Source organism: Alligator mississippiensis, chromosome 2 (assembly GCF_030867095.1).
Source record: "Alligator mississippiensis isolate rAllMis1 chromosome 2, rAllMis1, whole genome shotgun sequence".
NCBI classification, from domain to species: domain Eukaryota; kingdom Metazoa; phylum Chordata; order Crocodylia; family Alligatoridae; genus Alligator; species Alligator mississippiensis.
The window spans coordinates 123,597,623-123,610,596 of record NC_081825.1 but is presented as its reverse complement, the minus strand read 5'-3'; the positions used below and the strand labels follow the sequence as shown (position 1 = coordinate 123,610,596).

Sequence of the window (12,974 nt, the reverse complement as noted above, 5' to 3'; positions counted from 1 at the left end):
GTTTGAATGTGCAGCTATGGCACTGTAGAGTGCTAGATTTGTGGTCTACTCAATCATTTCCATATCAAATTTGCTTAGTTCATAATCAGCAAATTATCAATCAGACAAACAAAAACACCCTTCGCTATTTGCAGCCTTGCCTTCAACTCACTCACCACATGGAACAACTGCTCCTTTTACAACTGTCTTGACTTCAAGGCTGTCTGCAAAGCATAATGTTGTGCTGCATAGATAAATCTAAGTTAGCTCTGCAAGAAGTAGTGCCGGTGCCCTCTCCATGGACTGAGACCTTGTAGTGGTGGAGAGGCTCGAGTCAGAGCTATGTTGCCTGGAGTCTGACACTTTTGGCGGGGCCACCCATGGCAAACAGGCATAAAGGGAGGTTCCAGACAAAATACAGACCAACCCCAAGTCCTCAACAGTGGATCAGGTGAAAGAAGAAGTCAGGATCTCAATGGCTGTATAGATGGAAGAAGGCTGCAGCAAGATGGAGGTCTCCTTCCATCTAGTAGTCTTCCTTGCCAGTGGGCCTAGATCTCCATCTTGTCAAGATCATGTAGTTTGTGTTTCCATACACCACTTCCTCACATTAAATAAAGTCATGCACAGGCTTCTACCACATGATACAACATGCTTTCCTGTTCCAGTGACTATTCTGGAGCTATAAGTAGGATAGCTGCACTGGCAGGATACCCCACCTAGTCTAATATCACCCATTTCTCACCAGAGGTAATTAGCCTGGCCTAAGTGCTACACTATACTATACCACTTTCAGTACCAAAGCTAGCTTGTGCAGAAACAGCATAGGTGTCTCTCATGGTGATGCATCATGCTGTGCAACTGCATCTCTGGTTATGCCCCTAACAACATTCGCTGTATTCTATAGCTTTCAGCAGGTTTATTGAAATTTAATAAACAACTCTGCTGAGGTGTCAGGAAAAGGTATATAATTCATCTCACTCACAGCCGTGTAGTCTCCAGAGAGTTAAAAGGCATACAAAAAAAGCAAAAGCTTACTTATGATACTTTACCTGCACGCATTCCGCTTTCTAAACAAGTAACATGCTTGTACAAACTGTTAAATGAAAACTTCATTCTGTTAATTTTACAGTCACTATTTAGAGGATCAACGCATCTTTTTTGCTGCAAAAGAACATCTCTAGATAGAGACACCTTCTGTGTATTTCAGTTACTTACATGGCATGCCCTAAAACATGTACTTTGGTTTCCAAAGAAAACCTGTCTTTTTATCACCAGCATCTATTCAACATTCAATAAGCTAGGTGGGTTCAGGAATGTTGCTTATCTTTAAAATGCATTGAAAAAAGTGCAAACAACTTGCGACATTAACTGCCCCCCAGTGATGTCCCATGAAGCTATAATTCTTTAAGGAATAGAGTATTCCTTTATTCCAAGATGTATATGTCTTTCTGGACTAATTTTCAGATAAATTAGACACTCAGGCATAAAGAGCAAAATGTAACTACTGCTGTATGTAACATCTAAGCAATTACACAAAATGAGAACAAAAGCAGCACAAGAACACAAAAGTGTTCAAGCATCCATTATAAACAGTTCCAATTTCCTTTCTAAATGTCAAGTACAAAATATATATTTTACATGCAAATAACACTGGAGTGTGTTTGCTAATATACTCCTGAAATTACATTTTCTTAGCATGACCTTTCTTGCTAACAATAACTTATATTTTAATTAAATCTGTGGCCATTTTCGTTTCATGCCAAATACCCCAATGCCATATATTACATTTCCTTGTTGAAAATGAGAGTTAAAGGTCAGGGACTAAAATAATTATTCAGTTTAACTTTATTAATGACTTATGAAAAAAAAATATAGGCACGTGGAATCTTTGCTAGAGGAAGTATAACTGGATTATATTAACATTAATTTTTAAGGTTAAAAAAAACCTTTCACTAAACTCCATGTGTCAAAAAAAGAACAAGCTACCTGGCAGGTTTGAACTGTTTAGTTTTATAATAACACTTATTAAGGGTCTCCAATCAGCTTCTGTGTAGTCAGGGGTAAAACTCCCCTTTATCTCAATGATATGGGATCAGAACCTAAGCCTGCTTTTCATCATAGGTCCAGAAAAACTGATCAAAACTCTCATACATGTTAAAAGAGGGCCAAATAAGCTGCTCCTGTAAATGGTCCAAACTCCTCTGAGACCAGTGGATCTCTATGCTGCCACTGAAGTGTGAAAATTATGCACGCACTTTGGCTTCTTCATATGTGTAAGCAGCTTGAGTTGTTGAATGGTCTCTTCCGGAAAAAAATTCTGTTTCCTTTAAAAGGATGAAGATGATATCTAAGACCAAGAATATCTATGGATAGTAATGCATAAAATGTTCAGTAATACCTGAAAACAGTTCTCAGACTGGTAGGGAAGCTAGCAGAGCTCATAGCTTTAGTCACTATACTGTTTCCCAAGACAATTATGTATTTGGGAACTCACAAGATTTCTAAAGGGAGAAAATATTGATTTTGTTCTTTAGTTTGCACAGTGGATGCTTTCCTCACTAAAGATTGGGGCTTCTGCAATGGTTCTGGTCTGTAAATCCATCATCAAGTGTAGCAGTGAGAACCTATATACAAGTACACTCAGATTCAGTTTAGACTCAGATCTAGCCTCTATTTTGCTTAAGTTCTTCATTAAGTCAGTCGTGGACTTCAGCCCCGTTCAAACTTGTGAAATTTTTCATTTTGTGGTTGTTGTTTCCTTGCGTGGTTATTTCCTTCCTAATGAGAGGGCAATGTTTTAGCATAGAACTAAAGAAAATGTGGGCACTTAAAGATTATTTTTTCTAAATCTGTTACATTGTACTGTAAATCCAGGTTGGAAAATAAACTTTCTGGGCAGCTGTAGGGCCTGGTGGGGATCTGGGTGCACAGTGGTAACACAGGCTACAGGGAGCCCAGGAGTAGACAGTAAATCCTCCCCCTGCCCTGCCACCCCCCCCCCCCCTCCAGGCTTCCCCCACTGTTCTCAGGCTGAATGCAGTAGCAGGGTAATGATCCAGGGGTAGAGGGATTGATAGGGGGTTGGGGTTGATCAAGGGATGGAGGCACCAATGGGAGGGTGGAAGAGGGTCTGGGGGCCAATAGGGGGGCAGCAGGGTGATTTGGGGGGCAGAGGGGACCCCTTACCCCTCTTACCTCCAGCTTAGGCTATGACTAGAGAGCTGATGATGAAGGCAGACATGGAGCAGACTTGTAAGCCTTAGCCATACCCCTGCTCTCCAGCCCTCTAGCAGCAGGTCTGAGCACTGCACATTAGAGAAGGTATTAACCCTGAATGTGAGACTGATTAAGGTTAGTTACCTTAATACAGACTAACACTCCTTAGAATTAGCACCTGCTTACTCTAATGTATTTTCTCACCCAGAAATGTTAAGCGTCCTTTGTCTCAATAATTCTACTCCCTCCCTGGAGCCAGCACTGGAACTCAACCTGGTAGTCTCATGTAGAAAGGATGAAAAGAAAACAAATGAAAAGAAAACTAAAGGTCTGGATATACATAATGCTTAGCTCAATTTCCAAGTAGTTTAAACCTGAACTGGATATATATATATATATATATATATATATATATATACACACACATGTCCATTAAACTGGGTTAAATCTTCCTGTAATAGTTCACAGGAACTCTGTTCTAATAGTTCTCTGTGGAAGATCAGTTACACGTTTGAACCAGTTCAACAGCAGTTCACTCTTATGTGTGGATACCAAGTGTTTTGATGTGAGTCTGGTCAGTCTTCCAGGCATCCAACAATGAATTGTTTCTACCACCCCCAGTACTGCATATGGCCACTCTGGTATGCAGCCAGAATTCCTGTATGCACTCTCCCGCCTTTTGTAGACACTTTTAATTAATGAGCTCTCTTGCACTCAGGAAGTTCAAACATGGTTCAGTGGCATGGTTGTACCCCTTTTGTGTTGTGGGAGCAGCAGCTGGGGATATTTTTAGTCTCCAAAGCGGGTAGGAATTCTTTTCCTTCATGATTCTGTGCCTTAAGGAAATGATCCTTCGGGCACAGAGGGAGACGATCCCAATGCGAGGAAAAAGAGGGAAAGGGGCCAGGAGGCTTTCTTGGCTGACCAGAGAAATCCAGAGCAGCCTAAGGGCCAAAAGTGGGGCATATAAAAAGTGGAAACGGGGAGAGATTACCAAAGAGCAGTATACATCCTCTGCTCGCGCTTGTAGGGAGGCAGTTAGACAGGCCAAAGCTACCATGGAGCTGAGGATGGCATCCCAAGTTAAGGATAACAAAAAATTGTTTTTTAGGTATCTAGGGAGTAAAAGGAAGGCCCAGGGAGGAATAGGGCCCCTACTAAATGGGCAGAAGCAATTGGTGACAGATGGGGGGGGGCAAGGCTGAACACCTCAACGAGTTCTTTGCCTCAGTGTTCCTAAGCGAGGGGCACGACAAGTCTCTCACTGGGATAGTAGAGAGGCAGCAGCAAGGCACCAGACTTCCATGCGTAGACCCTGAGATGGTGCAGAGTCACTTGGAGGAACTGGATGCCTTTAAGTCAGCAGGCCCGGATGAGCTCCATCCGAGGGTAATGAAGGCACTGGCCGACGTCATTGCACAGCCACTGGCGGGAATATTCTAACGCTCGTGGTGCATGGGCCAGGTCCCGGAGGACTGGAAAAGGGCCAATATGGTCCCCAGTTTCAAGAAGGGGAGGAAGGAGGACCCAGGCAACTATAGGCCAGTCAGTCTCACCTCCATCCTAGGCAAAGTCTTTGAAAAAATTATCAAGGCCCACATTTGTGAGAGCCTGGCAGGACAAATTATGCTGAGGGAAAACCAGCATGGGTTCATAGCAGGCATATCATGCCTGACTAATCTAGTCTCTTTTTATGACCAGATTACAAAACGCCTGGACGCAGGAGTAGGGGTGGATGTCGTATACTTAGACTTCAGGAAGGCCTTCAATACGGTATCCCACACCATACTGGTGAACAAGTTAAGAGGCTGTGACTTGGAGGACTACACAGTCCGGTGGGTGGCAAATTGGCTAGAGGGGTGCACCCAGAGAGTCATAGTGGATGGGTCAGTTTTGACCTGGAAGGGTGTGGGCAGTGGGGTCCCGCAGGGCTTGGTCCTTGGATCGATACTCTTTAATATCTTCAACAGCGACTTGGACGAGTGAGTGAAGTGTACTCTGTCCAAGTTTGCAGATGATACAAAACTGTGGGGAGAAGTGGACACACCGGAGGGCAGGGAACAGCTACAAACAGACCTGGACAGGTTGGACAAATGGGCAGAAAACAACAGAATGCAATTCAACAAGGAGAAATGCAAAGTGCTGCACATAGGGAGGAAAAATGTCCAGCATACCTACTGCCTAGGAAATGACCTGCTTGGTGGCATGGAAGCGGAAAGGGATCTTGGAGTCCTAGTGGACTCCAAGATGAACATGATTCGGCAGTGTGACAAAGCTATCAGAAAAGCTAATGGCACTTTATCGTGCATCAGCAGATGCATGACTAATAGATCCAAGGAGGTGATACTTCCCCTCTATCGGGTGCTGGTCAGACCACAGTTGGAATACTGCGTGCAATTCTGGGCACCGCACTTCAAGAGAGATGTGGATAACCTGGAGAGGGTCCAGAGAAGGGCCACTCGTATGGTTAAGGGCTTGCAGGCCAAGCCCTACGAGGAGAGACTAGAGAACCTGGACCTTTTTAGCCTCCGCAAGAGAAGTTTGAGAGGCAACCTTGTGGCTGCCTATAAGTTCATCATGGGGGCACAGAAGGGAATTGGTGAGGTTTTATTCACCAAGGCGCCCCCGGGGGTTACAAGAAATAATGGCCACAAGTTAGCAGAGAGCAGATTTAGACTAGACATTAGGAAGAACTTCACAGTTCGAGTGGCCAAGGTCTGGAGTGGGCTCCGAAGGGAGGTGGTGCTCTCCCCTACCCTGGGGGTCTTCAAGAGGAGGTTAGATAAGCATCTAGCTGGGGTCATCTAAACCCAGCACTCTTTCCTGCCTATGCAGGGGGTTGGACTCGATGATCTATTGAGGTCCCTTCTGACCCTAACATCTATGAATCTATGATCGGTGGCATGTCCTCTTCCCTTCTTTCTCCCTCCTGCACTCACTTCTGCCACTGTTTCAGCTTGAGCTGCAGGCAAGCAAAGATCCAGGGCCATACCTACAGCACTCTGTCCAGGCTGTGGAAGAAAATGGACTCAGCTTGGGCCAGTGGCAGCAGTAGCCAGGTTAGCCATTCTTGCTCTGTACCCCTGAGTGTTCCCCACCACCTGGAAACAGACTCAGGGAGGGGGAACTGGCCCTCTGCCACTGCTGTCCCTGGCTGAGATCCACTCCCTTTACAACTTGGTTGGCATGGGGTAGACACAGTTCTGGTGCTTCTACTAGCTCAGCCAGGGACAGTATCTGCAGCAGTTGGGGAAAAAGGGACAAGGGGTGGGGAGGGTAGGTGCTGCTGATCACAGAGGGGAAGGGAGGAGTACTGAGAACAGGGACCGCTCAGGAGTCTTGTCAGATTCAGGGACTTTAAAAAAATGTCCCTGGCTCCAGCTCCAATGCCATGGCTGGCCCGCTGTGGTGGAAGAGAGGCTACAAGTGGGTGTGCAACCACTCCTGCAGTACTGATCACTGCTCCAACATGTCCCTTTACAAAATCCTGGATCCACCCATGCTTGCACATTTGTTCAGTAAAAGCTATGTTTCTAATATTGTGCTATGTCCTTACTCCTCGCTCAGCCAGGTCAGGAGCAGTGCCAACCTCTTCTCAGTTGGAGGGGAGGGGCTGGGCCAGGGCCGGGGATGGGCTTGGTGGCTTGGGTGTCTATAGCCACCCCAAAATTTGCCTTAGTTTCACCATAGCCACCCTTCCCAGCCGCTGCTTGCCCGCCTCATGCAGCTGAGCCCACCCTGCTCCCATCTACTCTAAGCCTAGTCCCCCACCAGGAAGAGGCTGGCACTGCCCCTGCCAGGAGTGTTGCAACTTTGTGGGCTCACCTGTGTGGGGAGGTGGTGGCAGTACCAATGGCACTGAGATGGGTGGCTATTGAGGCGGGGGGCTACAGCCCCCTCAAACCTCCCCCTACCACTGTCACTGACCATGGTCTCACATCATGCTCAGCCCCTGGAAACCCAAAAGTGTGGGTTCAAGCAGTCTCCTCTGGACACACTAAGTCAGCTAAACACACTGAAGACTTTGCTCAATTACAACCTATTAAAGTTTATTGAGTTCATGTTCAGTAGTACAAGAAAAGCAGAAAAATGAAACTGTCCCCAGACAAGGGTCACTGGGACCCTCAAAGCACAGCACCGCCTAGCACTGGATCCACAGCACTTCAATGCCTAAAAGCTGACTGTTCAACCTGAAATGCTAGGGTGCTGTATGTGTGGACACCTCTGACCAATGAAAACTGTGAAGCAGTTTCCAATCAGTGATATTTGGGAATAGTTCAATTTTTCTGTGTGTCCATACCCTAAAATATGGGAAGAGTTGATTTCTTCCAACCCTGGACAAGTATTACAACACAGAAAATATCACCAACACATTTAAAATCGTCTTGCTTTGCCACATACTTGGGTGACAATGACAAATTTCCCATCAGAATGTTACTCCACCAACTGAATTAATGTAATTTGTTAAGGTAGTACAGTCCTTTGTTCATGTTCATGTTACTTATGTTCTTCAGAATGTGTATAGCTCTCATACTACCATTCTTAACTAAGCTTTTTCAAGCTAGATACATCCTTCTATTCTTTTTTCTTGTCTTGCCTTATAAAACTGTTTTTGAGTTTTGTAGTGTTTGGCTTGATGTTAACCTTATAAGCAGCAGATTTCTAGATGTCACTTGGGATGAAATTTGTATATAAAAATAATTTGTCTTGTTAGGGGCTTGATATGGCAAAAAGTCAAAATGTTCCATAAAGCCACATTACTTTTCTGTCATAGGTGGCTGTGTTTTAATCAAGTACAATATAGAATAATAATATTTATTTTTATATCATCACTGTTAATACAATTTGGACATAAAATGAATCACATGGGGTTTAAAATACCTATGTGAGACTCCTCCATTTCAATCCACATAGATTCATAAACCATTATTCAGTAACTTCCAAATCCAGAGATGAATATGTTTTTTTCTTATTATTTTAATTTTAATTTGTTAAATAATGATCAATCCTGCAATATGCTTTATGCATATAAAATGATGAATCCATGTATAGCCATATATAAGTCAATGAGGCTCTGGGCTTGTGCACAAATCAACATACAGGAGTCTAAGGAAAGTCTCAGGAGCCAGTAGAGTGTCCTGCAATAAGAAATGCTCTTGATTTAGAACACTAGATATATGAAAATAATCCAAATTTTGGATGTGTTCAGATTCAGATCACCACTTCATGCCTTGGGCCTAACTCTAATTACAACACACCATGTACCTGCCCCTGCAGACTTCCTTATGCTTTGCAAGAAAACTATCTCAAATTAGTTCATTTTTCATTTTAGGCTTTCACATTTCAGGATGTTTGCTTGTCAGACATGTTTAGATCTTGTGCTTTCACTATGATACTGGATTTCATGTGTGGAAGTAAAATAGGAAAATAGTTTTAAGTATATTGTTTTGTAGTCCATGCTGTCCCAGCCAGACTGCTACTGGTACCCAGAGCTCACCACTGTGAGATATGGAATCCTGGGAGAGGTGGACCTCTGGTCTGATCCATGACAGCATATTTTATGACAGTGTCCCCTTGTCTACATGAGACACTGACTGTGCAGTCATTATTATGCAGTCATTTACTACTTGCATAAACTAGTACTAAATGTCTGTGCAATAACCAGAGTTACTGCACAGTAGCATCACCGAATGGCTTTTTCATGATGATGATTGCACAGGAGCTCATTACTACAGCACAGTACTGATACATCACACTTCCTACCACATGATGCTACTGGGCAGTAGCCATAATCTATGGTGCAGTCAGCATCTCATGTGGATGCAGCCTGTAATTAGGTAATTTACACCTAGATTAAGTGTGCTGAGAAGAAGGACATAGTAAACAGAGTAGAGAGTAACTCCAGGCATTTTTTTGTTCAAATGAAGTACTCACTTCAGTGCATATCTAAATAAATTAAGAAACAACCCCATGGTACTATACAGATAAAATGCAAAAAAAAGTAAAAAAAATAAAAATAAAACGGAGAGCCAGGTGCCAACCAATGTGAATAGGGTCCTGACAGTTTAGTTATACATTTTTAATCTTTTCTTTTTGTTTTCTCCCCACCCTTCAAAATAAAGTTCTCATCAGTTTTTATTGGTCAGAACTTTTTCAGCAAAATAAAGATTAGGGACAGATCTTGGTCTCTGATGCCATCCTCTTTGCACCTCCCCAGAAGTATACAGGGATATTAAGTGATACAAGATTCTTTCCAAGGGATTCCTTTTATACTGCGCTTCTGACAGCCAGTATAGAGCTTTGAAAAGGATTCTTCTTCACAGCACCTGGTATGGGGCATTGTCAAAAAAAATCAGATACTGAACTAGTTGTGTCAGTAGCCTGGTCCAGGAAATTATGATGTTCCTATATCAAAAATGAAACAAACAAACAAAAATCTATAGCTTATTTTAACTTAATATTAGGGATATGTGAAGCTTCAGATGCTGATTCGATTCGGAGGAGATTCAGCTTGATTTGGTGGCTCAATCTCCAAAACCAAATGAAATCAGGAGACCAATAAAAATTTCTGAAATGATTCAGAAAAGATTCAGAGAGCTTCAGAGATTCAGGCATTCCCCACTTACTGCTGCAGGGAGTTGGACCCCGTCTCTGTACTGTTAAGTAGCAGGTAGGAGAGGGGGAGATGGAGGAGCGAGGAGGGGACCATAGGGGGATCCCCACCAGGTCCCATCCCCTGCCTGCTCCCCCAGCCCCCAAGTACCCTGACCCCCACCCACTCTCCCAGCCAACCCGCCGTGGCTGCCTCATCCGGCCTCAGCTCCTGGCTCTTTAAAAGTAATAATAAAAAAAGCCCTCACTCACCAGCTTTTGCCAGGTGGTGGGCAGGCAGCAATCCCCACTGTCCTGTGCTGCATGGGGGGCTTTGCCATGAAACCCCCAACCCCCACCCAGTATCCCAGGCCCCCTATGGATGCCCCCCTCAGCCCAGCTCCTGGCTCTTAAAAAAAAAAAAAAAAGCCCCCTCTCACTGGCTGCTGCAGTGGCTTCATGGCTTCTGGGGGCTTGGCTCATGGAAGAGCCCCCCATGCAGTGTGGGGCAGCAGGGGCAACAGGGATCACTCCCCCCTCCCCCCCCCCTGCCTGGCAGCAGACAGTGAGTGGGGACTTTTTTTTTGTTTTAAGAGCTGGGAGCTGGAGCTGGAAGAACAGGTGGGAATGAGACCTTGTGACAGCCCCCTGCAGAGTGTAGGGCAGTGGGGATTGCCTTCCCCCCACCTGGCAGCAGCCGTTGTGTGCCGGGCTTTTTTTTTTTAAAGAGCTGGGAGCTGGCACCAGGCAGGGCAGCTATTGACTGGGCTGGGAGAGTAGTTGGGGAATGGGGCCTGGTTGATTCAGAGATTCGGCTGATTCAGCGGTGGATGAATCTCCAAATCAAGTTTGGCCAAATGGATTCAGGACAGTGATTTGAATCACCAAATCGAATCATGGTCCCCTGAATCGGCCAAATCCAAATCCAAAGCAAATACTAGCTGCTTTTCACAGGCCTACTTAATATAACTACAAATACTAATAGAATCTTATACTAAGAAAATGTAGTAGGAGAAGTATTTTTGAAACCAGACAGAGGATTCTACATTGTAAAGGAGTAGCTTTGTAGACTAAAACGTTTTATGAAAAACACTTAGAAAGCAGAAAAATATAACTAGCAATTCCAAAGCTTGATACAGACATGTTTCAGAAATCTATTGGGAAAGGAAGCTCCAGTGAACTAAGACTTCACAAAAAGCCCTGCAAGAATGCCTGGACCCTACAAGATATTATTTAAGTTAAAGTTTTCCTGTCATTGAATGTCAGTACTGATTAGATTTATTCCAAAAGGTATACTTAACAGATTTTAACTCACTATAAAGAATGTTACATGTTAACTTTAAATGGTTTCTGGAGCTCTTAACCCCTGGACTGTCCACACATTAACACCTAAGACTAGCTTTAAACACCCATTAGATGGCTTCAAGTTACACCAGTCCAGACTAGGTTTATCCCTGATCCATGTTACCCAGCCCAGTAATTCACTAATATGTAGCTACTGTAGGCTACACATTAGTGTAAAGACCCAATCTGCCCTCACTCCCCGCACTGGTCCGAGCCCATTGCCCCTGACCTTTCCAATCCGGTTACTGCCCCGCTCTTCCACCAGCCCTGATTGGCCTGCTGTTCCCTGCCCCTTGGAGTGGGCCCACCGTCCCCCACCCTGCAGCATCCTAGATCCCTACTCTTGCTTCCCTTCCCCCCAGCTTAGTTTTGGCTGCCAGTGCTGTGTCAGGGGAACAGGCAGGAAAGGGGAACCTCCCTGCCCAGCCCCACTACTGCCATTGCTTCCGCTGCTGTCTGGGTAACAGCAGCAACAGTGGCAGCAGCAGCGGCAGCAGGGACCAAGTAGGGGGGTCCCTGTTCCTGCCTGCTCCCCCAGGACAGTGCTGGCAGCTGAAAGTAAGCTGGGGGGGGGGGGCAGTGAGGAGCCCTGGGAGTGGGGGTGCAGGGCAGAACCCCAAGGGGCAGGGGGGAGCCCCAGGAGGCAGGGGAAAAGTCAGGAATGGGAGGGGAGGGGGGAGGATTCTTACCTTTCAGTCCTTAAGGCCCCTGATAGCTTGAACATGTAACTGCTCCAAACTCAAGCCAGCACTAACACTGATCAACATTTTGAGTGACTCAAAGCACAACATGTAACTCTCCATTCTGGTGCACAAGTTCTATTCAATTGCAATGTTATCAGCTCCTAAGTAACTAAAACCAGAATAACAGAGTAGAGAATCCAGGCATAAGGTTAGTTAGAATGGCCAGAGGCTGCTTGTTGCAGGTGTTCTCTCACTTGTTGTGGAGATGTAGGCCAAATGCCTCTCACCCATATGCTGCATGCTAAATGGCAATTTTAAAATGTCCCTTGAGCATTTCAAAGTGAGCTCAGATGACCTATGCTCCCTTCTTGTTTTCTCTACTTTTGTTGCAGCCATTATAAATTAACTAGTATTGACATTATTAGCATTCTGTTTTTTTGCCCTCCTGGGAAAGATCTTTTTATAATCCATCCCCCACAGTGTGTTACCTGCTAGATTAGAGTGACAATATTAGTCAAGTTTCTTTTCATATAATTAGAGTTGTCTGAAATGCAAGATTATCCACTTGTGAGATTTTTTAAAACTTTGATTTGGTCTGAATTGGACTCTCTCTCTTTCTATATATATATATATACATATATAAATAAATTTAATTTCATAAATAAAAGATCCTAAAACACAGAAGCATTGTGTTTCCAGAACAAAGTATGATGCTTCACAAGACCCTATGCATCCTGAGGGAAATGATGTTAGTATTGGTAAAACTAACAGAAAGACGATTTCATTCAGCAGCTGCTAGAATTGGCTTCCACAGTAGTTGGGCAGCCAGCCATATAAAGGCTTCCAGGCTTGCTACCATTGAGCGAAAAGTCTGAAATCCTGGCAGTCCTCGACTATAACCAGGGCTTTGGCTTCTACATCTGTATGAGGGAACCTAGATTCTTGAAAGCCCTCTGTAGATCCAGGGCTCTTAGAGTTTCTGGGCTCCCTGTGTAGAGCTGAGAAGCACCAGGGATTTCAACAGCCTACCATGAATCCAGACACAGGTCCCCAGCTTCTGCTTTCTACACCAAAGGACAATACCTTTCTGGTTCAATCATTCAGAAATTTTCATTTAAATTCAACCTTGCTAAAATGTTTGAACCCATTCTACATCTT

General features: G+C 44.5%; 1 long non-coding RNA gene across 1 annotated transcript in view; it reads right to left on the bottom strand.

Annotated features, from left to right (window-relative positions):
- Window positions 1-12,107, bottom strand: part of LOC106739270 (uncharacterized) — a 33,025-nt gene extending 20,918 nt beyond the window's left edge. Inside the window, exon 1 of the long non-coding RNA XR_001372500.2 lies at window positions 11,823-12,107. This is a non-coding gene — a long non-coding RNA (uncharacterized LOC106739270). The remainder of the gene's footprint in view (window positions 1-11,822) is intronic.
- Between the last annotated feature and the right edge of the window lie 867 nt (window positions 12,108-12,974).